General features: G+C 43.3%; 1 long non-coding RNA gene across 1 annotated transcript in view; it reads right to left on the reverse strand.

Annotated features, from left to right (window-relative positions):
• LOC128107234 (uncharacterized) overlaps positions 1-25,775 on the reverse strand; it is a 47,365-nt gene extending 21,590 nt beyond the window's left edge. Inside the window, exon 1 of the long non-coding RNA XR_008217019.1 lies at positions 25,562-25,775. This is a non-coding gene — a long non-coding RNA (uncharacterized LOC128107234). The remainder of the gene's footprint in view (positions 1-25,561) is intronic.
• Between the last annotated feature and the right edge of the window lie 433 nt (positions 25,776-26,208).

Raw genomic sequence — 26,208 nt, forward strand, 5'->3', positions numbered from 1 at the left:
AGCTTTACAGAGTGCGTTAGTAGCAAATAATTTAAAAATCAAAGTCAGATCCCTAAAATGAGAAAATTAGAACTCAAGTTGTGTGCTCAATACATTTTTAATCTACCAAGAACTTAGATTGCATCTGCCTCTGTATTCGTTATTTTTATAATTAATTGCTGTGACCAAAATGCATTATGGAAACAACATCAAGACAAAGGGTCTGCTGTGGCTCACAGTTCCAGAGAAATGTCACACCTTTGTCGGGAGGGATGATGGGGATGCAGCCTTGCACATGGTACAGTAACCTGCAGCAAGTGTTCTCCACTGGCTTGTGAGGAGGCAGACCCAAACAGGGAGTAGGTAGAACTTCAAAAGGCCCATTGTTAGTGACCTATTTTTGCCAAGTGGGCCCCCCTCATAAAGGTTCCATAACTCAATAAACTGGGAATCAAGTATTCAAAATGTCTACCCATTGTGGACATGAACAATCCAAACCATAACAACCTCAACAAAGCTGTTGAGGTAACTCCCAGTTTTTCCAACCTGTTTCCTCTTGTTTTGGTATTGGTATTATGCAATGAAGCACGAAAATGATTCTTTTTTTTTTTTTTTCAGTTCCAGAGATTGAACCTAAGGCCTCATGTATGCTGGGCATTTCAAACTCTACCACTGAGCTACAGCCCAGTCCTTCTTTTCTACTTTTAATTTTAACACAGGCTTCCCTAGGTTGCCTAAACTGGCCTTGAACTTGCTCTGTATCCAAAGACAGGCCTTGAACTTGCAGTCTCCTGCCTCAACCTCCTGAATAGCTGGAATTAAAAGCTTACACTACTTTAAAAAGAAAAGAAGGAAGGAAGGAAGGTAGGAAGGGAAAGAAAGAAAGAAAGAAAGAAAGAAAGAAAGAAAGAAAGAAAGAGAAAGAGAAAAGAAAAAACTTCCAGAATTTCAGAATAAGCTCAGAACTTAAGAAATGCTAAATATGGCTGTTACAAGTATATGTTTTTGAGTTGATCCAAAAAATTTTAAACACTGTTGTCCATTTAAATTAGCTGCAACAAAGAAATATTCTATTGAAGTGTGTTCCGGTGGTTCATAGACTCCTGATGAGTCATGATGCTACTGTGAGCTGCAGGAATTACTAGGTGTGTGATTGGTCTAGGGGGAAACCACCCACAGGCGCCCACCCCTTCCCTGTGGACACCAGTCATCCTACAGGGCTCTGCTCCTCTCCTGCAGCTTACTCACCCCATCTTCCTGTTGAGTCATTCTGATTCTCTGCAGTAGAGACTGCAGCAGCCTTTGTTGCACCTATCAAACATTTTTGTTTTATTTAAGAGCAACGTACATGAAATGCAATTCCCAGAGCTTAAGTATATAACCTGATACTTTACTTTTTCATTTTAAAATGACTTGTGTGTGATGTAGGAGTGTGGCATATGTGCCCCTGTGTGTGCAGGGGCATGTGTACATGCTCATACATGCAGGGGCCAGAAATTGGTTATCTTATTCTGCTCTAGTTTGCTTTCTGTTGCTGCGACAAAACACAGACCAAAACCAGCTTGGGGAAGAATGGGTTCCTTTGAATTACAGGTTAAGAGTCCAGGATGGAGAGAAGCCACAGCAGGAGCAGGAGCTTGAGCACTGAGGAATGCTGCTTACTGGCTTGCTTCCACTGACCTGATCCACTAGTTTTTTTTTTATGTAGCCCACCTTCCTAGGGATATTGCCACCCACAGTGGACTGGGCCCTCCTTCTTTAACCAGTAATTAAGAAAATGCTTCACAAAACAAACATGGCCACAGACCAATATGATCAAGGCAATTCTTCAATTGAAGTTACCTCTTTCCGGGTAACTCTTTAGGTTTGTGTCAAGTGAACCGCTGGAGCTAACTGTGACAGCTCTATCACTTCAGTGAAATTCAATTGACAGTAGCCAGTTTCAGAATCCTGAGTAAGTTCTCCAACCATGTGGTCTCTCCTTCAAGGCTGTTCTATGTGGCTTCCCTTTCAATGTCCATTTGGATTCCACTTATCAACCTCTATGCAGATGAAAAGTCTACTGGGATCTTAACTGGGATGGGACAGCATTGTATATACAAATCAAGTTGGCAAGAATTGATGTCTTAGGGGCTCAGTGGGTAAGAACACTGGCTGCTCTCCCAGAGCACCCAGGTTCAATTCCCAGCACCCACACAGTGACCCACAACTGTCTATAACTCCTGTTCCAGGGGAACCAATGCCCTCTTTGGACCTCTGAGGGCACCAAGCATGCACATGGTGCACAGATATACATATAGGCAAAACATCCAGATACATAAAATACAATTTAAAAAATAATTGACATCTTTACATTTAACTTTTGCACTCAGTGGATATCTCTCCATTTATTGCATTTCCCCTTAATATTTAATATCTTTCAGCAGTATTTTGTACTTTTTGCTGTAGAGGTCTTGCACATCTTTGATGACTCTATTCCTAGATACTAGGGTGGGGTGGGGATAGAAACAGAGGTGGGGGTGATGCTACTTTAAATGGTAATGTTTTTAAAGTTCTAGTTTTCAATGGTTTGTTGCTAGTATACAGAAATAAGATATTTTAAGATACTAATGATGTATATTTTTATATCTTGCGAAATGTACTCACTGGTTCAACTAGTTACAGATCCTTAGAATTTGTTGGCACCTTCTCCTGGCAACTCTAGATCAAGACTTCTCCCTCCTTCCCAATGTTTGGCTTTGTCATTTCTTAAGGGGGGCACTTTCCGCTAGAGATGGATCTGTTCATACATCATCACTTAGGAGGAGTGGCAGTGGACATGGTTCCTTTACTTTTTCTCCAGGCCTTACAGGGGAGCGTTCACTAACTCAGCGTGAAGTCTGGTCTTAACTGTAGGTCTTTAGCGCTCTTCTTTATCATACTGACAGAAAGTCCTTCCCTTCTTCAGTAAGACATTAGCATGGACAGCTGTTGGGTTTTATCAATGATTTTCCTTTATACATTGACATTGTGTGCTAGTTCCTCTTTATTCCGTCAATGCAATGAAGTACATTGACTGATAGCTCTTAAGGCACCTGTCATTCCTGAGATGAGCCCCACGTGACTACATATTATGTCTTCTGTATTATTTCTGAGTCTGATTTGTTAATGATACCTGAGGACTTTTCAATGACACTCAAAAGGAATATTGGCCTCTAATTTTCTTGTGATGTCTTTGTCAGGTTTAAGTATCAAGGTTATGGCTGCCTTCACTAAGTCCTTTAAGAAGTGATCTCCAGCCTCTGAAGTAACTGGTGTAAAATTGGTGGTGTCTCATCATTCAGTGTTTGTTTGACTTGGTTTGCTTTTTTAATAGTGTTTATAATAAAGAAATTTAGGCTTAAAGCTTCTCTCTGGAGTCTTTAAGTATTGATCCTATTTAATAGATGTAGAATTTTTCAGATATTCTATTTCTTCTTGAGTAAATTCTAAAAAATTATTCATTCAAAAAAATTGCATCTTATTCTAGTTGTTAAATATATTCATATTAGTTCATAATATCTTCTTTTCATTATTTAGTATCTATAGAATTTGAGCTATATTATTTTATCCATTTCTGTTGTTGTTATAATAATGATAATGTGTTTTCTCTCCTTTTTGCTAATCCAATGGGGCTTATAAAATTTATCAAAATTTCCAAATATTTTTCATGGTTGATTTTTTTTTTAATTATCAATTTGATATCTCTTTCATTTTATTTTTTTTTCTTCCTCTATTTTCTTTGGATACATTCATGGTATTTATATCTCCATCTCTTGTGTTGCAGTCATGGGCACTTTCTGGAACCTCGGGACCTTGAAAGCATTGTTCTAACTCACTTAGGTGCCACCTTTGTGAAACGCATTATTCATGAAGGGCTCCATCCCTGAGTTTTAAATATTTGGAAAGCATCTAGCATGCACACAAGGCAGCCCAAACAATCAAAATATGCCTCATCGCTCCTCGTCCTGGGCTGGATGGGCTGAGAGCAATGTTTGCTTTCGCTTATTTGGATTCCATAGGGTGACCTTGACATGTCTGTCTCTGTTAGAATACATTACTGGAGAAAACAAGGAAGATGAAGAACAGAATCATGGAGAGTTTTGCTTGCAAGTTTGAGGAAGAAAAGGGAGGGAAGAAAATAGCGGGGCCTTGAAACATTATAGTTTGTAGAGAATACAAGTAGGTCTGAAATGTGGACAAGGTAGCATGCTGTGGAAAGGGAAGAACTTCCCAGGATTTCAGTTATATTGTAGTGCACAGTCCTTGGGAGCAGAGGTAAGCAGGAGCCAGTGAGCCATGGTTAAAGAAATGCTGATCAGTGAACACTGAGAGAATTTCCTCTCAGAAAGGATGTCATTGCCTGTCACACTGGGAGAGCAAGTGTGTCTGCATTTTAGCGGTGAGAGTAGAGATGAAGCAGGAGTTAATCATTTGCACCTCACCAGAGTAGCAACCATCTGCGGAGCTGACCGGCAAGAGATTGCTCCTCAGGGATGCTCACGATGAGCCCAGCTACTCTGGCTCTGTTCACCCTCTGGATTCTTGGCATCTGACTGGACTTCTAGCAAAACATCTCACTACATTCCGGAACCTATTTCTTAGTTTCTGCTCTTTTCCACTGAGCTTTTCTGAGTATCTCTGTCTCCTTCCAAGTCTTACACCAACTTCCATAATGAGCCTGTACTTTTCTGTTTCTTGATTTCAGCCTGCTTGCTACGTTATCCTGATAACCAGCATTTTTAGGCAACATCTCCTGTAACCTAGGCTGGCCTTAAATTTTCTAAGTAGCAGAGTCTTGCCTTGAACTCCTGACCCTCCTGCTTCCACCACCTGAATGCTTAGCTAGCAGGCACACACCACGGTGCTTGGCACACCCAGCTAAGACAGTATAGTTTGAAAGACTAGACTCTTCAAGACCAACACGAACAAAAATGTTCTTATCTTTCATTTAGTCCTGCATAAGTGATTTTCACTAAGTAGGCTGCAGGGAAACATCACCTGCTCTGCTCTGGTTTCTGGAATATTACTCTTCTCTCAATTTAAAGAGAAAAATGATCTGGTTTTTAAAGTGTCACTTCTAGGAAGAAAGCCAGGGCTTAATTTGCCTTTTCATTGAGATTTATATCATGTCTTTGACGTTTCAAAGCAAAAGTCATTGGGCAGTGGTTCACTCTGTCATTAATATTCAGATACTAACATTCTGCTCACCATTACTGTACCAGGAAGTGATCGCAGACATATCGATCCCAAGAATTTATTTATGGGACTCTATTCTGGGAATTGTTGGGAGATAGGAAGAAATAAAATATTGGTGACACTCACCCCTCAAATTAAAATGCAGGGAACTGTGCATGATATTGCATTAAATCAATAGAATCAATCAATCAAATTTGATTTATTTACCCAATAATTTATTCAGTCAATAAATGTTGGTTAAATTGATGAATAGTAAATCAATGAAGGGTTTATTGATCACATATTATCTGCAAGGACTGGATAAAAGGATCTTTGCATAGTAAGTTCACAACTAAAGTGAGGGATGGAATTACCACACACAAGCAAGTAGATAATAAATGGTGAATTCCATGGTAGCAGTGACTAATGGCATGGGAATCATTATCAAAGATTTTATAGAAATTATGCATGCAAACAGAATCTTATACAATTATTACAATTTAACCAGATGAATGACAAGTGGCCATAATGTTCTAGTTGAGAACAATGTCATCATCACTCAGTATAGAAAGTCAAACTGAGCATGGGGAACTGGTGGAGAAGGTGAGACATAGGACCAAGTCAGAAGATGTAATTTGAAGACTTGGAAATAACACCGCAAATGAGAAGCTTTGCTATGACATAATGGAACAATAATATACACCGATCTCTTGAATAGTCCTTACTATGGAAGAAACATGAGTTTAAGTAATGTAAGAGAAAATGAAGTTATGCTGACTAGGTTTTATGTCAGTTTGACACAAGCGAGAGTCATTTTGAAAGAGGCAACCTCAATTGAGAAAGCACCCTCACCAGATTGGCCTATGGGCAAGCCTGTGGTACATTTTCTTGATTGGTGATTGATATGGGAAGGTCTAGTTTACTGTGGGTAGGGATACCCCTATGTTGGTGGTCCTGGGTGCTGTAAGAAAACAGGTTGAGAGAGTCATGAGGAGCAAGCCAGTGAGCAGCACTTCTCTGCATCAGCTCCTGCCTCCAGGTTCCCACTCTGCATCCCTTCATAAAAGTCATGTGATCAGGACAGGTAAGCTGAAATAAAGGTTTCCTTCCCCAGGTTGTTTATGGTCATGGTGTTTCACTACAGCAACAGAAACATAACTAAGACACGGGGTAAGGGCACAGCTCAGGGTTAAAATACCTGCCTGGTGTGCCTGAGTTTCAGATTATTAAATATGAACAGTTAGAAAAATGGCAGTGTTACTAAAGGGAACTGGGGGGCATGGGGAAGGAGACAGTGATGCAGTTATGACATTGGGGTGCAGATCTGCAATCTCAGAGGAATAAACCCTAGGTTCTTAGATAAAGAACTGGGATCTGGCTGAGAAACTAATATGGAGATGTGAGCAGTTCACACATGGCCTCTGAGAAGGTTCTCAGTGCGTTGCTTTTCATGGAGTCAATGTATGTACACAGTGGAAACAAGCTCTGTATTTCAACATTAGTGGAGTCGTGATGATAGCCACAGTCATAGCTTACAACAAGCAAATCCAGAACATCAGGTCTGGAGAGTGAGGGCACAGTGTACAGTCACAGCAGAACCAGACACTACGGTGTAATGAAACCAGCGTAGGGTTTCACAGACCACAGTGGTAAAAGGTGTGGGAGGGATGTGTGAATGGAACACGTAGCCATAGTGTCAAATTCAGCAAAGAGTCCAAGACAATGATGAGCTAAGAATAGACTGTGTGATTTTCAAGCCCCAGTGGTATCCTCCAAGGAGGTGCTTCCAAGAGGACCAAGGTCAACGCAGAAAACAATTGGTCAAAAAGCAGAGAATGAGTGTAGGTGGACTGTTCAGCCACAACTGGCCCCGCTGAGGACCTATCCCCAGTTGATGGCTTATCGGGGAGGGGCAGTTATGCTTTAGGGGATGACAACATACCCATGAGTATATGGGCAGAACAAATTGGAATTTGTGAGTTAAAAAAAGGGGATGGGAGGAGGGAAATGTGAAGTTGAGAAGGGGTGGGTCAGGGTGGAATTAGCAAAAGTAGTGGGGAGTGAATACATATTAAAAGCATTGTATGAAATTCTTAAAGAATTCATAAAATATTATGTGTTTAGTTTTATATATTACATATATATACACACACATATACACACACACATATATATATACACACATATATATATATTTATAAATGAGCTATAACCAAATCTAAGAGCACAGGGTCAAAACATGGCAGGATGTAGACTCCTGAAGAAAATAGGCGTGAAGAACCAGAATTATCAACAGCAAGCAAGGGCTGCCCATTGCTTGCAGAATACTATGAGGCTCCACCAAGTGAGTCTGATTATCTGAGTCAAGCAAGTGCTGTAGAAGGGAAGGCACTCAGGACAATTATCTCAACAGGAGCCCACGCTTCACCTGGAGCAGCCAATCCCTTGCTTCCATACTGCTGCTGCCTGAAGTGATGCCCTGCATCATTTGAAAGCAACACCAAAATTATCTAATTAAGGTTAATAAAGTGGCTCCATCTCTCCTGGAAACTGCGTCAAGGCTGCTGAGATTCTGAGTTTCAGAATGGTTCCGAGCTCTTCAGGAGATGGTCTCCATTGATGAGCTCCTTTGCCCCAGGCATGAGGAGGGTGTGGGGGCATTGGTGCTGCTCATCTTCTATCTTCCCATGAAGTAGTTCATGCTCTAATAGAAGATGCGTTAAGGCCCCGACACTAGGCAGGGGAGAAGGCTCGGTTCATAAAAGTACCTAAGGACAGGAGTTTGGATCCCCAGAATTCAAGTGAAAAGGATAGATACAGATTCCCAGCTACGTAGAGGTGGAAACAGGGGGATCGCTGGGGCTCACTGGCCAGTCAGCCTCACCTATGTGGTGAGTCCCAGTCGAAGGAGAGACCCTATCTCAAAAAGCATGGTGGTGGGTGGCAGCTAAGAAATGCCGTTTGAAACTACTCTCTCTCTCTCCCTCTCTGTCTCTGTCTTTCCATCTGTCTGTCTCTCTCTCTCTGTCTCTCTGTCTCTCTATCTCCGTCTGTCTCTGTCTCATTCTGTCTCTATCTCTCTCACCTCTCTCTCTGTCTCTCTGTCTCTCTATTTCTGTCTCTGTCTCTCTGTCTCTGTCTGTCTCTGTTTCTCTCTCTCTCTCACACAACACACACACACACACACACACACACACACACACACACACACACACACACACACACACACACACAGAGTGTATGTCTGTTCCCCACACGCAGCTAAAGGCAGTATAAAACTTCCTGACCTTCAAGCCAGGACTCTGCAGGAAGGGGGCTGGTTCCAACCGTATTAAAATGCTAAGAGCAGCCATTGGTGGCCTTTTTAGTTTAATTCATTGTCACAAAAGAGATTCTGGCCAAGAATGCAACAAATTTAAAACCACTGCTTGTCTTGATATCTTAATGTAAATTATTTATACTCTTTCATCCTGGCGACAGCGAGGGGAAGTGGATGAATCAGCAGTTCCTTTGCAGAGCTAAGCTGAGAACAAAAAGCAGCCAAATAGCAAGGATAAGAAAAAAGGGGAGAGTTGCTTTACTATGGCAATTACTTTCCAACCATAGATTCCTGGTATTTCGTCCTTAAATGACTAGACGTCAGCCCAGGAACAGTTGTCCCAATTAGCTAATGGCACATGGGAGGCAGCTCAGCTCTTCTGTTGCTGTAAGAAACCAAACAATGTCCCTAAGTGGCCACAGAACATGATCCTCCAAGGACAGTGTCTCCCACTCCCTCACAGTGCCACCTGAAGTCCCGTGTGGCTTTGTCTCCTTTGCATAGCTTCATAGGCTCTCGTGGGCTGGAATTAGGAGAAGAATAGAACTCACTGATAGCACAAATGTCAAGGAGCCTTCCAGAGAATGGAACCTCTGTTAAAATGCTCAGGTCTGGCTGTTGCCTATGAGAACATTGTTCTGGGACTGTAACTTTGAAAAACTATGTTTTCTGAGATCCTGGGTTCACTTAGAGTGAGCTCAGGGGCGGAACAGGATGCCCTTCCGAGTGTAGCCCATGGAAGAGCAGGGCAAAGTAGGAAATCTACCTTTGTCTGTGGGTATCTGGAGGAGAGGAAGCCCTTCCAGAAGAGAGGAGACAGGCGACAATGGACTCCAAAGTGAACTCCTTCTAGTGCTATTTAGAGACATCTTTACCCACGGTGGAGGAAGAGCTACCGGCAAACTGCTGTGTGGACATCCATTGTTCATCTGATGACATTATTCATGAATTCTTCTCCTGATTCATTCCTCACACACCCTGCCAGACCTCCAGTATGACAGAACCTTCTGTGAAAGAAACCCGAGGAGGAATAGTCAGCCCTGTGTGTGTCCAGGGCCTAATGAGATGGACAGATACCTAGAAAGGGGATTATAAAACACTAGTTACATAATGCTCAGGGATCACCGGAGGATGCCTGAGAAGTATCTGATTTTAACATGATGTGTTGCCTTCCTCCTGGTTTGAGGTGTTCCTTATCAAAACCTGGAAAGCAGAGAAGAGCACCAAAATGATCAGCAGTCAGTTCCGTCTGGTGACAACACCTCATTTAGTGGAAATGCTTCCCTTCCTGTGGGCCTGGTACCTGACCAGACACATTTTCCACAGGGACTCAGTCTAGACTCCAGAGAGCAGGAGAGAAATCCCTGAATTCTCAATGCTGCAGATGTACCTGAGACTAGAGTTGAAGAGAGGGGGCATTGAGACAATCGGTTCCGTAGCTTCAGGCCTTCAGCTTAACCTAACCTCTATTATTGATATTACCATTGCTTATTATTATGACTACTACTATAACTATTCAACATCTCTAGGTTCCCTGTTAGCTTTCTGAGCCTAGGATCCTTACCTAGTGGGATTTTTTGATTGGTCTATAAGATTAAGGTTGGTGCATTTGAAAACCACACCATCCAGGTAAAATGGGGCATATCCATGCACAGCATACTTAAAGAGCACTGGCATTATATATAAAAGATTACTGAAACTGCATGCTTTATTTAACAGCTTCTCCCAGACTAAAAATCCTCCATAAATAGCAGCTTTTGGAACCAAAGGAGCAGGCAGATTGACATGGAAGCAAGCTGCTTTGACATGTAGAAGGTTAGGTCCTGAGCCCCAGCTCCTCCAGATTGCTTGCTGAGCAAAAGCTGTTGTTATAAGCTAGTTTCTTACACACACACACACACACACACACACACACACACACACACACACACACACCAGCCCCCTGCTGCACTGCATGCCATTAACATTCAGCATCAAATCTGCAGACTGGAGATGACTGCAGCAATGGCCACTTTGAAAATCCCACTGGATCAGAGGCACTGACTTTGGCCCAAAGAAGGTGATGGATTACAGGGGGTCTTAGCCATGAATTAAAGCATGTAGCATCCAGCGTCTTTTCCTTAGCAGAAAAGAAGTAGAAGCCGCAGGGTGAAAGTGCATGGACATATCCTTATTGATCTTTTACTCCCAACCTGATGATTATGAAGAGGAATAAAAGGCTGCAAGACCCTAGCACACTGAATTGTAGTTGTACGTCTGTGTCTGGCCTTTTGCTTTGGTTACTGCAACCGAATCTCAATGATCTATTAAGAACCCTTCATCTTCAGTGACTATGAAACAGATTTGATGAAGGAGTTTTTGATGTGAGAAGCCTGGGTCCAAACAGCTTGAAGTCAGGTATGTGTAGGCAATGTCATTAGTCCTTGGGTTTCTTGGGAAATGGAAGGTTCAAATACAGCTGCTTGTGATCATTCATCTGCAAAGCAGTGCTGTAGTAAAGATCCCTGGAAGGCTAGCACTTACAGGCACGGGCGGGCTGGAGAGATGGCTCAGCTGTTAAAGGCCAGCCAGCTCACAACCAAGAAGACAAATGCGGGCAGTGTTTCTGTGCTTTTGCTGATTCTGGAAACCCCGGCAGCGGGGGATTTTATTCTCTTGCAAATATGCTATATTTTGACAATTAATTCTCCCAAAGAACATCCATCCTCCCCCAGTTCCAATGGGATTTCGTATCTTCAAAGACATCCCTGTGAAGGAGATACTGCTCTCTAAGTCATCAGTTCATTCAGGATGCTGGCACTAAGTTGATCATCTCTAGCAATTTTTAAAAAAAATACCCAGATGCTTCTAAGAGCCTTTTGAATATGTATGATTCAAAGATTAATTATGTTAATCCAGGCCAATTGATCACCTACTCCCATTTAATTAACAATAAGGGAGCATGACAGGAGATGGGTTATTAGATAAGGTCTTTATCAAAGAATAAGGAGAGAAGACAGAGCCTGATGGATTTGAGGGGCTCTCCAGAGAAAGCCTGTGGGAGCCTTCTGTGAAGCTGATCAAGGTGTCTTTGTTCTGAACATAGTAAACTGCAGCCTCTGGTGGGCAGAAGTAATGCATGTCTTACCATAAGCAATTCAGCCTGAAACTCATGAATCCTCCTGCATCCAAGCCTCTGGTGCAAAGATATCTCTTCACTATGGAGCCCCATTTTTTTCATCTCTCTGACCATCCTAAGCAAAAGCAATGCAACATCTCTAGTGATGGGGTGTCCTTCCCAAGCCATCGATATCTCCGGGCAGAACTACACTAATGGATTTGAAATCCATTTCCCTCTGTTGTTGAAAAGCACTGTACTCCCCAAAATGGGCATCCTATCCTCTTGGGATAAAATAGGCAGCTTCGTAGATGGCTCTGAACACATCACTAAAGGAAGATGTCTGGGACCTCCCTGATGCCAAATACGCTTGCAGCAGCAAACCAGTCTAGCTTCCAGAAGGAAAACAGGTGAAAGTTAACGCTGAGAGACATGTGTCCATGGCAGACTATGCATAAGAGAGGGAGCCAAAAAATCCGTAGCATTTAGAGTGATAACAGTACTATTTACTATCTCTGAATATTCAGTTTGATGGACCAACTAGAGAGGTAGTCCTCAGTTAAGGAGAGATTCAGCAGGAAAGTGGGACATGGTGTTGGGTCATAAGTGAGACACCAGAATAGATTCTCATTTGACTGGGCTTTTAGGTCAACCAGTAGATCAAGGACTTGTGGCAGAAGCAAGGGCTAGAATCTACATTAGATTTTTCTAGTGGACTTTATAGTTTAGAGTAGTTTTGAGATCACAGAAAAACTGAGTAGAAGGCACAGAGATTTCCTCTCCATCCTCTGGCCCAACTCATGCAGAGTGTGGTATGTTTGTTTCAATTCATGAATGTAAACTTGATGAAGTTGTCAGTTCAAATCCGTAGTGTATATTAGGATTCTGTTGTATGACGAAGAGATGTGAACTATGTCTGTTCACCCTAAAGAAATTATCCCACCAAAGTCTAGCTGGGTGAGCCAATGGGTTTAGAGGAGGATGACTCAAAGGCAGATGCATCACCAAAACGTCCACCCCAGCATAGATGATGACTCACAAAGCTGCACCCAGGAGGTCCAGCTAGCAAGCAGCTCTACCGGAATCTCCACCCCGCAGCAATGGCTCACTGCTTTTATAATATTGAGGTGGGGCCTAGTGAATACTAAGTTTCTTAACTTAGTCTAGTCTATTTCCTACATCTTAGCACCTCCCAACACCCTCTAGGAGGTGACATTTAACCTGAAGAAAATGGCTACATGGCAGGCTAGTCTTGTGTTGCACCTTCTATAGGTTTCAACACACAAAATGCCCTGAATTGGTCATCACACAAAACAGTTTCACTGCCTGCCCTACTCTGCCCCACCAATTGTTGAAATACTCTGACAGAGTATTTTGGGGAAAGGGGGTTGATAGGGCTCAGAGCTCCAGAGTATAATCCATCATAGCATGGATCTCATGACAGCAAAAGCTTGAGAGAACTGGTCTTATTACATCCACAGTCAAGAGCAGAGAACAGTAGATTAATACATACATACATGCCCAGCTCACTTTCTCTACTCTTACACAGTTCAGAATCTGCTGCCTAGGGAATGGTGTCACCCACAGTGGGCAGGGCTTCCCATCCCCATTATCATATCAAGACAACACCATACAGACATACCAATAGGCCAATGAAATCTAGACAATTCCTCACAGACGTACCCAGAAGCTTACCTCCTAAGTGTCCAGTTGACAATTAATGGTAACTATCATGTTGCCCAAAAAATCCTCACTGAGCTGCCTCTTCATCCTTATTTTTCCCTGCAGTCTCTAGAAACCACTGGTCTTCCTCCTATCTCCATAGTTCTACCTTTTCCTGAATGTCACTTAGGTGAAATCACAGTTTATAGCCTTTTCCAACTGGCTTCTTTCATCTAAGATCACTCTATCCTTTTTTTACAGCCCCCCCTCTGTGTGGGGGGGGAGGGGATGGGGGTGGGTGTAGGCATGTGCCTGCAACAGAGAGTGTGTCAAAGTCAGAGGACAACCTCAGGTGTTGTTCTCGCCTTCTATCTTGAGTCAGATTTTCCGGTCTCTTGTTTGCTATAGCTTTATAGCTAACTGCCCTGTGAGCCTCCTTCCATCTTGTCTCTTACCACAGGAGCATTAGGATGACAGATAGATGCTTCTGTGTCCTGCTCTATGTGGGTTCTGCAGATCTGAACTCAGGAGTTCATGCTTGCCTAGCTAGTGGTTTACTATTGGGCCATCTCCATGGCCCAAGCAATCCACTGTGGTCTAGGTATGCTACATACAGTGTGTTCATTCACTTTCTAGAGCTGTCTTGGCTAGTCCCAAGTTTGGGCTGAGGAGGGTGGCCATAAGCATCCACATGTGAACCCTTGGCTAGATTCCTTTGAGACATGACATTGTTTGTCTTCCAACTTGGTTCTTCTCACAGTGACTTGGATCTTCCCTTCTATCTACTCCCCGTGGAAACCTGTGACTCACAGTTTCTCACTCTCCTGAGTCAATGACATCTTAGAATCAATAGAGCCAAATGTTAAAGAAAAATTTGTTGGAGGGTTTTTTCAACACTAATGAAAGCCAGTCCTTAGAGGTTAGTTTGCCTGGAGGATGGAGCCCGTGGCCATGCCTCAGTTGCCAATGCCGTCACTCATCCCCTTCAGGTTTCACTGAATCTTAGTCTTTGGGGGTTTCAGAGGTTTCTTTCTTGAATGTCTTAAATGGACCAGTTACTTGTGCGACTATAGAATGGTCAAATGTGATGCAAGAAGATGGGAGCATGGATGAGGTGTAGAGAACTTCATTGAATTGCGAAATGTTTGTGGCTACATTTTTCCAAGGCTACAGTTGTGTCTTGTGTTGTCCATTTGAAAGTAGATAGAATGGAGACTCTGTCCCCATTTCATAACTCTAGAATATGAAAGTGACTCAGGATGTGAACAGTCCAAGCTATCAAATACCTATGCCTGCCTGAATGGGAAAGAGATCACTTCTCTTAGTACTTCTTCAGGATAAAATATGCCCTCTACACATTCCCTAGAGATGAGCATTCCCAGGGTGGATCCATAGCTGTTCCAAGACCCCTTCCTTCCCCAGTCTGCCCAGGTACCTGGAGATGTTGTATAAGATGCTATGTAAGAACCTACCATGTGATGTCAAGCTTGTTTATGTGTTTATATCTTCTTTTGATGAAAATATTATTCAAAACCAAAGGATGTGCCTAACGGTCCATGTTCTGTTGCTATAGGAAAATACTCAAGACAGGGTAGTTTATCAAGAAAAAAAGTTTTGTTTTGACTCAGTTCTGGGAGCTGAGAAGGTATCATTATCTTCCTACTTCTGGCAAGGACCCACATGCTCCATGAAGGGGAAAAGAGGAGACAGGTGTATGTGGACAAGGAGGAGACAAATGAGCTAGGCAGCTCTTGGACAACCCACATTTGAGGTAGCTAACAAAGACCTCCAGGAATGACATTAATCTCCTCCTGAGGTAGGTCCCACATGACCTTATTACCTTTCTAAAGCTATACCATCACACCCGACAATTTAAATTTAAAATGTAGCAACAGGCTATCAGTAAATATTTGCTAAATGACATATGCATGGAACTGAGAAACAGCCGTTAGTGTGTGTGCACTATTAGGGAATTGGAATGAAAATGTGATCTTGGCCCTGGGTCTGCCAGCTTTGACTTTTTTGCATGGGCTATTATAGCTATCTCATTCGGAATGACTAAACTGTTTCAATAAACGTCTTGACTGTATTTATTCCTGAGGGTTACTGTCCTAGGAAAAAGATGCATAGATCATCTGGTAATGAGGGAGAGAATCAATTGAGGTCTTCATAGCTTCCTCAGAAAAACCATTTAGTGTGGGTACTTAGTAAAAAAATAATCATACTGTTTTGCTAAGTATTTGTGCTGTCACATTGTAGAAATAAAAAACTAGTGGAGATTGTAGCAGTATCACTTGTAACTCCTAGTCTTAATCAGGGTGACTGGGAGGTGACAGATGAGAATGGGAGGGATAAGAAAGGAAGAAAAGTAAAGGTCCTTAGCTACATCAGCAGTGTGGGGAGCATCCTCATGAAAGCTGCTGCAGTAGAATTCTGTATCCCTCTGGACTCGAGGCAGATGCACCATTGTGTGTGTGTGTGTGTGTGTGTGTGTGTGTGTGTGTGTGTGTGTGTGTGTGTGTGTGTGTGCTTATGTGTTCAGAGGTGTCAGGAGAGTCATAAAAGCCATCAACAAGCTTTCTGTACTAAAAGTTCGATCCGCAGCATGACTCATCTCTTCCAAAAGAACCCTCTTGTTACGATTGATGCCTAAATCAGTTCCTGTCAGCTAATGCCTACATTCCCCCACCATGCTCAGAGAACATAAAGAGAAGCTGTCCCAGGAAGAGCATAGCAATAGTGCTTGCAGGACTGCACGTGAAGAGAAACTGAAGTAAGATTTTTGATGTGGTGTCAATGGGGAAGGGTGGGGGAAAAAGGCCTAGAGCACCGGGTTAGAGGACACTTTCCCCATCTGCACGGCCACAAGCAGGCTTTGCTGCCTTGAGCAAATTATTGTGTCCTCTGTTTTCTCATCTCACAAGTAAGCTTCCCTAATCTTTAATATCCCTTCTTGATATGTGACCTGAGAGCTTCCATGCATTTCCTCTCATAAATTTTGATGTTAGGTTTTCTAATAGAATTTCCTCTACATGACAGACCTTGCATTCATTTGTCCATCGTTCCTCCATGAAATGAATATTTATTAAGTGTCTACTGTATGTCAAACCCTGTAATGTCCCCGTATTGTGCCCTCCTTGAGAGCAGGTTCACTTTTGTTTTGTTACTGCCTCACTCATTGACACTGGATGCTCAATACATGTCTGTTGGGTAGACTTGAATAGGATCCTTAAGTCCAAGCGAGAGGTTAGATATGGTGTTTTAGTGCAATCACATCATTTCTTTAGACATAGCCCTGGAAGGCCAGGGCGATAGCTCACCCAGTAAAGTGCTGTCCTTGCATGTGTAAAGATCTAAGTTCAATGCCCCAGAACCCATTTTAAAAAAGAAAAAAAGCTGGACATGGACATGGTGGCACATACTTCTAATCCCAGCACTGCAGAGACAGACAGGTTCTTGGGGCTCACTAGTCAGCTTAGCCTATCTGGTGAGTTCTAAGCCATTGAAAGACCCATGGAAAAACAAGCTAGACAGTATCTGAAGACTAACACCAAAGGTTGTCCTCTGGCCTGTACACACACATGAACGTGTGTGTGTGTGTGTGTGTGTGTGTGTGTACACACACTCAAAGAAATAAATTCAATTAAGATGTTTATGGAAACCATTCTCAAAGAATCTGAAATGCAGCGGGTTCCAAGTAAATGAGGTGACCATTTTCCTCTAAGTTGACCTAGGTGCATGGAGTTCTGCTTTGTAACCTCTTTGTTATGAATCCAATTCATAACCACATGCATCTCACATCTCTCCTAAACTAACACTGCTTTGGTGCTCTGAAAAGTTGTTGCAATTCTTAGACGCTCACTCTGTGGGAAATTATGCCTCAATACCTCCCTGGTACATGAAAATGCATCACAGCTCAGGGGACAGGCCCCAGCCCACTGGATTGAAGCTCATATTGGCTGCTGACGGCAAGCTGCTATCGGCAAGTGAATTGAAACCTCCATGGGACCTAGTTTTTGGTACATACCAAGTATGCATCTTCACCTTTCAATCAACACCTATTGAGCCATTTGAGGGCAGGCATCTGACAGGCTGCTCACCACCCAGGAAGGTGTCAAGGACCAAATCTGTAGTAGCTTACCTGATGACGCCCTCTGTGGGCTCAGACATTTCAATGCTTTGTCTTCAGTTGGTGGCACTGTTTGGGCAGGCTTGGGAGGCGTGGCCTTGCTAGAATTAGTGTGTCATTAGGAGCAGGCTTTCAAGCCACACACCATTTCCAGTTTGCTGTCTCTACCCCGAGTTTGCTGTTCGAGACGTGAGCCCTCAGCTTCCACTCCAATCATTTCACCTGTTGCCTGCTGCCCCCACTAACCATGACTCTCACCCTCCAGAACTGTAAGTCTAAACAAATTTTTTCTTCTCTATGTTACCTTGGTCATGGGGTTTGATCACAGCAATAGAAAAGTAACTAATACAAAATCAAACGAGACATGGCATGGTCAACACCTGGTATGTATTGTGTCTGAGGAATAAATACCTTTTGAGTGCCAATTACTAAATGGGGGGGGGGGCTCCTCCCAGTAAATCCAGTCCCATCCCCACCCCTTGATTCCAAAAACTGGACTGTAGGAACAACGAAGAGCTAGAGAGCTCAGAGCAAGGGACCCCTAGCTTTCTATCTATTCTGGTTAGCCGCTCTCAACCCATACCCATCATACCATAACTGGCATGATGAGAAAAGAGATCTTCTACATGACCCAGCTATACCACTCCTAGGTACTTACCCAAAGGACACCACATCGACACACCACAGACACAGCTGCCCACCAGTGATCCACTGTTCACAGTGGCTAAATGCAACACACCTTGGTGTCTATTAGTGAGTATATAAAAGTATACATATACACAATAGAGTGTTTTAGCCACACACACAAAAAAATGAAGATATGATGTTTTCAGGAATGGATGTAACTGGAAATTACCATATTAAGCAAATTAAGGCTGCTTCAAAAAGACAAATACTTTTCTTTTTTTTTTATTTTGAGACAGGGTTTCTCTGTGTAACAGCGCTGGCTGTCCCAGAATTCACTTTGTAGACCAAGCTGGCCTTGAATTTACAGAGATCTGCCAACCTCTGCCCCCTGAATGCTGAGATTAAAGGTGTGCACTATCACTGCCCAGCTAATATCTTTTGACCCATCTGTGATACCTATATTTTATATACATACATAAAATCATGTACATATATATGACATGAGAGCAGAAGCTAATCTAAGGAAACAGAGAACTAACATGGGAGAGGAGGGGGAAGAAAGGGGATTCTCAGGTATGGAACCCCCAACTTGCTCCTACAAAAGTCCCATTTCTCACCGGGCGGTGGTGGCGCACGCCTTTAATCCCAGCACTCGGGAGGCAGAGCCAGGCGGATCTCTGTGAGTTCGAGGCCAGCCTGGGCTACCAAGTGAGTCCCAGGAAAGGCGCAAAGCTACACAGAGAAACCCTGTCTCGAAAAACCAAAAAAAAAAAAAAAAAGTCCCATTTCTCTCTTGCCCAACCTCGCCCTCTCAGAGAATCTCCAGCAGAGAAGAGCCAGCAAAAAGCCCAGTTCCACATTCTTGGAGAAGGTGGCAGCTCCTCCCCTGAAGTTGCCAGCAGCCCAAGACCCACCTAAAAGTGCACTATACTTGAGCACAAACCCCGCTTATGGAGGACACACCATCACCTGGACTACAGGGTACAAAAGTGCCCTGCTTTAGTTCAGCCATGTGATTTTCCCCTGCCCCCTCTCTCACCTTGACCTCTGGGGGCTGGAGGACTCACCCGGGAGTGGCTTTGCCCAAAATAAACCAGGTCTTTTACTTTTTAAATTCAACTTGATCTGGCTTACTGCATTGGCCCGAGAAAGCTATTATTGGGGTACAGGAAACCTATCAATGCTCAACATGTAATACATATTTGCATGAAAACTTGAAGTTAAATCATACTTTTAAACAGCAAAAAAAAAAAAAAAAAGTGGGTAAAAAGGAGATGTCACAAGACACACGCTAGGGACACCGTTCTAGGAACAGTTCAGTTTAGTTCTGTTTGGTTCAGACTCAGCCACTCGGAATGTGGGCTAACAAAAGCTGCAGCTGGGATTCTAGGCCTTTCTCACCAGGCTGGACCAGTGGACTGGCCAGGCAGAGAAGAACCCATGAGATGGGTCCCAAGATGGCTGAACAACTGACCTGTTTGGTAAGCGGCAGGAAGGAAGGTAACTGAGTGCATCCCCGTCTGCAAGGATAATGATTATATTAAATGGAATTGCAGGTAACCTCCAACTTTCTTCACAATAATTAAATCCTGACCTTTAGAGATTTTAAGAGCTTCATGTAGAGTGGACAGAGGTGGGGCCAAGACTTCCAAGCTCCCTTGTCACCTGATACTTGGTGTCTTATCACCAATTATTAGATTTGGAAGAATGAGTCAAACAGTATACATTTTACCTAAATACAACAAACTTATAAAGACTCAACTATGCTTGTCAAGGGTACCTCAATAGCTCAGTCAATAAAGTGCTTGCTCTACAAGCATAGGGACCCAAGTTCAATCCCTAGAACTCACATTTAAAAAGTGGGGGGGCATAGTAGTACACGCTTGTAATCCTGCCACTGGGGAGGCGGACGGGAGGATCTCTGTGGTTTCCTGACCAGCCCGTTTAGCCTAACTGGTAAGCTCCAGGCCAATGAAAGACTTTGTCTCAAAGGAAGTAGACTATATTCCTGAAGATAACACTCAAATTTGTCTTACACACCACACACATACACACACACACACACACACACACACACACACACACACACACACACATACACGTATGTAAAACAATTAAATTTGGGGGATAAAGCTGGGGATTTTTTCTGTGAATCCAAAGATCTCAGGCAACTCTGGTTTTGATGACTTAAGGGCACATTGCAAATTAGTCCTTCAGCTTTCGGATTTCACTAAGCACATTCATCTTCCTCCTTTGACACAAAACCCAATACTCTTGAAGAGACGAGGCAACATTCCAACTCCTCTGCCAGCATCCATCTTTCTGTTTTGAGAGTTCTAAGCCTAAAATAAAAATTTATTTAAATTCCAAAGAATTTATGTCTTGACATATTTAAATTCCAAGGAAACAGGAGTTGAGGTTATACACATTTTGTGATACGGAATAAAAACTTCAGAGTGTATTATAGGTCCACAAGTGGAGTTTTTAAAAAGTAAATAAGTATTTATTCTTTAATTGGTAGGGGGGATAGAAAGTTTGTCACTAGGTTGTGGTACTTTCATGAAGTTTGGTCCTGCTTTAATTTCCTTCCCATCACACCTTACAAAGCATCCCTTGGTCTTCCGAGAAGTCTTCATATTAGAAACGTTCTCTGTGATGGCATCTCAGAGCCTTTCAAATTGCCTTCAAATATTTAAACTTCCATTCTTATGCTATAATGATTCAAATATAATCTAGAGTCATGCTTTGTCTCCCCTCCACACACTTCTTTAAAACACAGATTCTGATGGGTTATACCAACAGTTTCTAATTCTTTCTAAATTATTTATCTTCAGATCATTTTCCCATGGGTGCTCCAAAGTGAAAGATTTTTGGTATGCATTTTTGTTTTGGTACTGAGGGTTGTGCATACCAGACAAAGTTCTACCATTGAGTAATGTCCCCCTCCCTCTCATAAATGTCTATTTTTTCATCAAATCCCCTGTCACTTATGTTTGGTTGAATCTACTTTCTTTCTGACAGCAGTAGAGATGTTCGCCTCTTTCAGCTCACTCTGAATACTGAGTTCCTGACACTGTCTCCCAATCCTTGTTTCATGTGAACACCACACACACACACACACACACATGCACGCTCACACATAGAAACAAACATGCACACCTGCAGCAACACAGTGCACTAAGAAAGACAACTATTATGTACTACAGAAAGCTCTAGGTCCAAAACCCAGCATCTCAGGTGTAAGAACTTACACAAAGTATATAACCTCTCTAAGCTTGATTGACTGATTGATTGATGAACTGATTGATTGATTGCTAGGCCCTGGAGATCTAACCCAGGGTCTCATGCTCGCTAAGCAAGAGCACTACCACTGAGCAGCACACTCAGCCTTGATCTCTTTCATTACAAAGGAAGGATAAAGCTTCCTTCCCCCTTGCAGGTGCCATCACTTACGGAGCTGAGTGGGAAAAGCCTGTGCGGTGGAGCTGACAGTACAATGGGGTCGGAAAGTGGGCTGATGCTGAGCACAAGCACATTTGTATTTCAGGACATGCGCAGCCCTGTCTAGACTACTGCAGTAATTTCCCAACTGGTTGGATCCCTTTTCATCCTTAATCGATGCTGCACTGCAGTGCCAGATTCATCGACTTAAAAGCATCATTTTTATCGTGCTCCCCTCTTAGCTGAAGGACTCACATAAGAAAACGTACTCTCATCCACTCTTCAGGGTCCACTGTGACCTTAACAGCACCGAATCTTGCCTCTGACTTAGCTGTCTTTTGCTATCCTTTCCCAACCTGCCCGTTCTCACAGCCTAGTCTTTGATCTTCAAGTAGTTCAGATAAAGCTTTCCAAGCTTTTTCCCTCCTCCATCTCAGAGGGTTCATCGTCTCTCTCTCCAAAGTTTCTTTAAGCTGGCATTCTAACCAGATATGTTGGCATATCTGTACCTCATACAGTGCATTTCTCTGTGCTCACATATATATACATACATACATATATATATATATATATTCAACTTCTCAATCAAAAGATACTATGACATGGATAGCTCTTTATTTATCTCTTATGTAAAAACTGAATCAAAGTTGTAAGTTCTCAGAAGGCAAGATGGTTTCAGCATAGACAAGGTAGGAAGTGGGCTCTTCATCAAAACATATCCCCCTTATTATTTTTTATTCTTTTTTTCAGGGTCAGAGTTGGGGCAGGATAACACTATTAATGCTCACCAAGTGGGGAGGAGAAATTGAAGGATTCATTTACAGAGGAAAACCAAGGTGCTGTTAAAAGCTACGCCTGCATTGCTGGTGTCTGGGTCAGCAGAGGACTTAGCATCTAGTGCGAGTTCAGAGTTTGTATGAACTAATGTATGCACAAGTGGATGAATGACTGGGTGGCTGAATGGAGATAAAGTTGAACTATAACAAAGTAGACAATGTCATGGCAGACAACCCAGCATTGTGTGGTGACATCTAAAAATTATATGAGATATGTACCATGCAAAGTGCTGGCTTTCTGTTTGTAGATTTTAAAATCTCCTTCACTGGGATGTAAAATCTCCTTCCCCCCCTCCTTGGCCTCTCACAGTGCCTTCATTTTCCTTGGCCTTCACTCTCTTCTACCTCAAAGACTGCTCATTGTGTGCAGACAGAGTTGCTACCCTTTCAGGAAACTGGCCTATTGCCAGGCTGCTGAGGTCACAACCAAGCTTGGTACTTATTAGCTCTGTGACCATGAACAAGTGGTTTAACTTTCCGATCTCTATTTACCTCGCCTGCAAAATGGAGTTGTTCCTAGTACCTTGTGAGGAGTTCATGACTTACCATAATGATTCAAAGCTCTCCTCTGCATCCGCCCTCACTCTCACACAGCGGATGTCAGTGCTGGCTGCTACTATAGAACCAGGGTGCTGGCACCTCATGGCCATAGGGCTGTGGACAAAGGTAAATCCCCAGAGAGTTGTTAACGTTCCTAATTATATTTGGATTTTCCATCCACACACAGCCTTAACCAGAGGACCTAAAATCTGGGTTACTGTGAACTGCACCTTCCTTAGCCTGCTACCAGGAGCTAAGCACACTGCTCCTCTCAGAGAGCTAGAGCAGGTAGCCCTCCAGTCTGTCAAGCTCCCTTCCACACCCTGAAAGCCCTTCACAAACTCTGATCCTGGAAGCTTTCTGTTTATTCCTCACTCCCCACTCCACCCCCACCCCCGCAATAGATGTTTCATGACTCTCCAGAAAGGAGCCATCTTTACAAGGTCCACTCTGGCGTGCTCTTTCCTCTGCCTGCAGTATTTAACACCTGCCTTTCCTTTGCAATTATGTCTGTCAAAGTGTATGCAGTGACCCTTTTGATATGTGGCTTTGCTTTCCGTATTTCCAGTTACCTGTGGTCAGAGCAGTCTGAAAATTATCAAATGGGAAATTCCAGAGATGATCTACTTTTTAAATTTTAAATTGCACAACATTCTAAATAGCACAAGGGAATCTCACGACATCCTGCTCTAACCTACCCAGGACATGAATCATCTTCCTGGCCCAATGTATACACACTGTATACACTACCCTCTTGATAGTCATTTAGTATCCATGAGTTATCCAACCAACTGTCAGAGTATCTCAGTGCGTATGATAAAATAAACTTTATTTTACTTAATAATTGCCTCAGCACACTAGAAAAATTATGCTGGCAACTTGAATATGCCAAGCTAAGCCTCTTTGGTGAAAAGATGAAAGTCCATCATAGATAGATACTGGGGGAAAGCAGTGTATACAGGGCTCAGGACTAAGAGTTCAGGCATTTTTGGGGTCTTGGTACAGAGCTTCATAGATAAAGAGGAGCTACTATGTGCTTACACAGAGTTAATAACACAAACTCTGGTGCTGCATCACACCTCATGTCAGAAAATGGGTTCTGTTCCTGAAGGCCGGGAAGGAGTGCTGAGAAGTGCCGTCTTCTGGACCTGGTGTGGCCATTGCACCCAGGAACTCACTGTAGCTTGGAGTTAGCCACACAAGACGGGCGGGGGGGGGGGGGGGGGACACAGAGGGAGTTAAAAGGGAGAAATAGAAGGGTTTGTATGATTGTATTTCATTGTATACACATAAGAAATTCTCAACAAAATAAAATACAAAGAGAGTCTTTTCAATGACTGCATTCTACTATATAAACATGCTACCGCTTATCTAACCCCCTACTGAAGAAGAAAAAGGTGGTTTCTGGGCCTCTGCATCTTTTACAACAGAAATATCACTGGGAGAAAACAGCCTGGCCAGTTCCACTTCTCTGTGACCAGGCCTGCCCAGTGGTCCAGCTCAGATACAGGTGAAATGGATTGTGCCAAGGGAAGAGTCCTGAGTGGAGGGCACTTCCTGTGGGGCACCTTAGCAAAGAATGGCAAGATCTTATTCCCTTCTTACAGACAACTTGCCTGGACCCTGTGGTCACTAATTCAGGAAGGACAGTTCTTTCCAGGGGTCTCCACACAGGTTAAATGGGCTTGACTACATAGATGGAAATACGGGAAGAATTTTACCCTGGAAATAAGGCTGAGTTTTCAGCAGCCAGGCCAATTTGTAAGAAAGCTGCTAAGAATTGTAATCTAAAAATCTCCCCTTCCCCGCTTCTCAGACTACAGCCCCGGAGCTTGTTCGGATGACATGGAGCCCCTGAAGAAGCCGACTCTTCTACCATCAGATTTTTCCTGGGTGTGGTCAGGGAGGGAGGTAATTCAGTGCTGTGACTTTAAGGGGCTGAACTGGCCTACCTGTGGCAGTCTTTACTGCAGCAAGCTCTGCAATGCAGCGCTCTGCTCTAGGGCTCTGGCTGAACCAAGGCTGTCCCAGCACCTCCCGTGAATCAGTACTCAGAAGCCGCACCCTCCCAACTGCAACCAGCCTACAGCTCCTGGCGGCCTCAGATTAATACATGGGGGAGAAAAGACACACACTCTGCTCTCTTTACACAAGGCTCTGTTTCAATAATTCATCAGAGGCAAAGTGTTTAATGGGGAACAAGCAATTCCTAAAGCTTGGGTCAAAAACGCTTTCAGACAGATCCAGTGTTGCAGAGCTACAGAAAATTCAAGAAAGCCCTTGAGGCTGGGGAGATGTTTCTGTTGGGGAAGTGCTTGTCCCAGGACAAGGTGTGAATTTGGATCCCTAAAATCCACATAAAAAAAGCTAGGAATGGTGCCATGCACCTGTGATCCAGCACTAGAGAGATAGAGATATGAGAGTCCCCGGGCATGCTAACCAGGCAGTCTAGCCCAATCTGGGAGTTCCAGGTTCTGTGAGAGACCCTGTCCTAAAAAACGAGGTAGGAGGGGACAAAGGAAGACACCCAGTGTTAACCTCTGGCCTGTACACACACACACACACACACACACACACACACACACTAAATTCATATGGCTTTGCTTTTTATTTTCCCATGTTGGGAACATTTTCTACTCTAATTGAGCTGTTTTGCCAAGATTGACTTAACCTTGTGTAGCAAAATCTTTACAAGTAGAGGCAACGTCACTCGCCTGAGATCAGGGGACACCGACCTTCAGAGGCAGGTTTTTCTGCTGTGTCACTGCTGGCTGCCATCCTCAAACAAGCTGGGTGCCCAGAGAGGGTCCACCCATCGACAGTACTCTGGCTTCCCTCTTCTTCCTCCTTGGGTTCTTTATATAAGATCTCCTCATGATTACATAAAGACACAGGGAACACAGAGCCAATTAAGTGTCTTTCCACGCCTCTTTCATCTTCCCACACCTTCCAGTTCTCCTAACAGAGATGAGAAACCCAATTAGGCCGTTTAAAATAGCAGGGCTGTGTGATAGCCCTGTGTAGGCTGTTAACGATTACTGTATCTTACAACCTGCAAGAAAAGGCTCAAATTGGAAACAAAGATATTAATATGCCCCCATCCCTGTTGGATCATCATTTAGCTTGTCAAGCCGACTCATCATGGTAGAGCTGAATGTTCCAGCCCCTTCTGGGATGCTTGTGCCTCCCCTGTCAGAGGGGAGTGAAACATCAGGCAGACAGGCAAGAGGTGAGAATCGCAGAGTTTGGCTTGTTTGAGCCTTTAACTGTAGGAGATTAAGTCTTACCATAGCCAATGACAGTGCCCACAGAATGGGAGCCAAACCATAAGGCAGCTTGACATGTCCGCATATAATGCACGGGATTTGGGCAAAATGTCCTG

This window comes from Peromyscus californicus, unplaced genomic scaffold, assembly GCF_007827085.1.
Source record: "Peromyscus californicus insignis strain IS unplaced genomic scaffold, ASM782708v3 Scaffold_12__1_contigs__length_115047231, whole genome shotgun sequence".
NCBI lineage: Eukaryota > Metazoa > Chordata > Mammalia > Rodentia > Cricetidae > Peromyscus > Peromyscus californicus.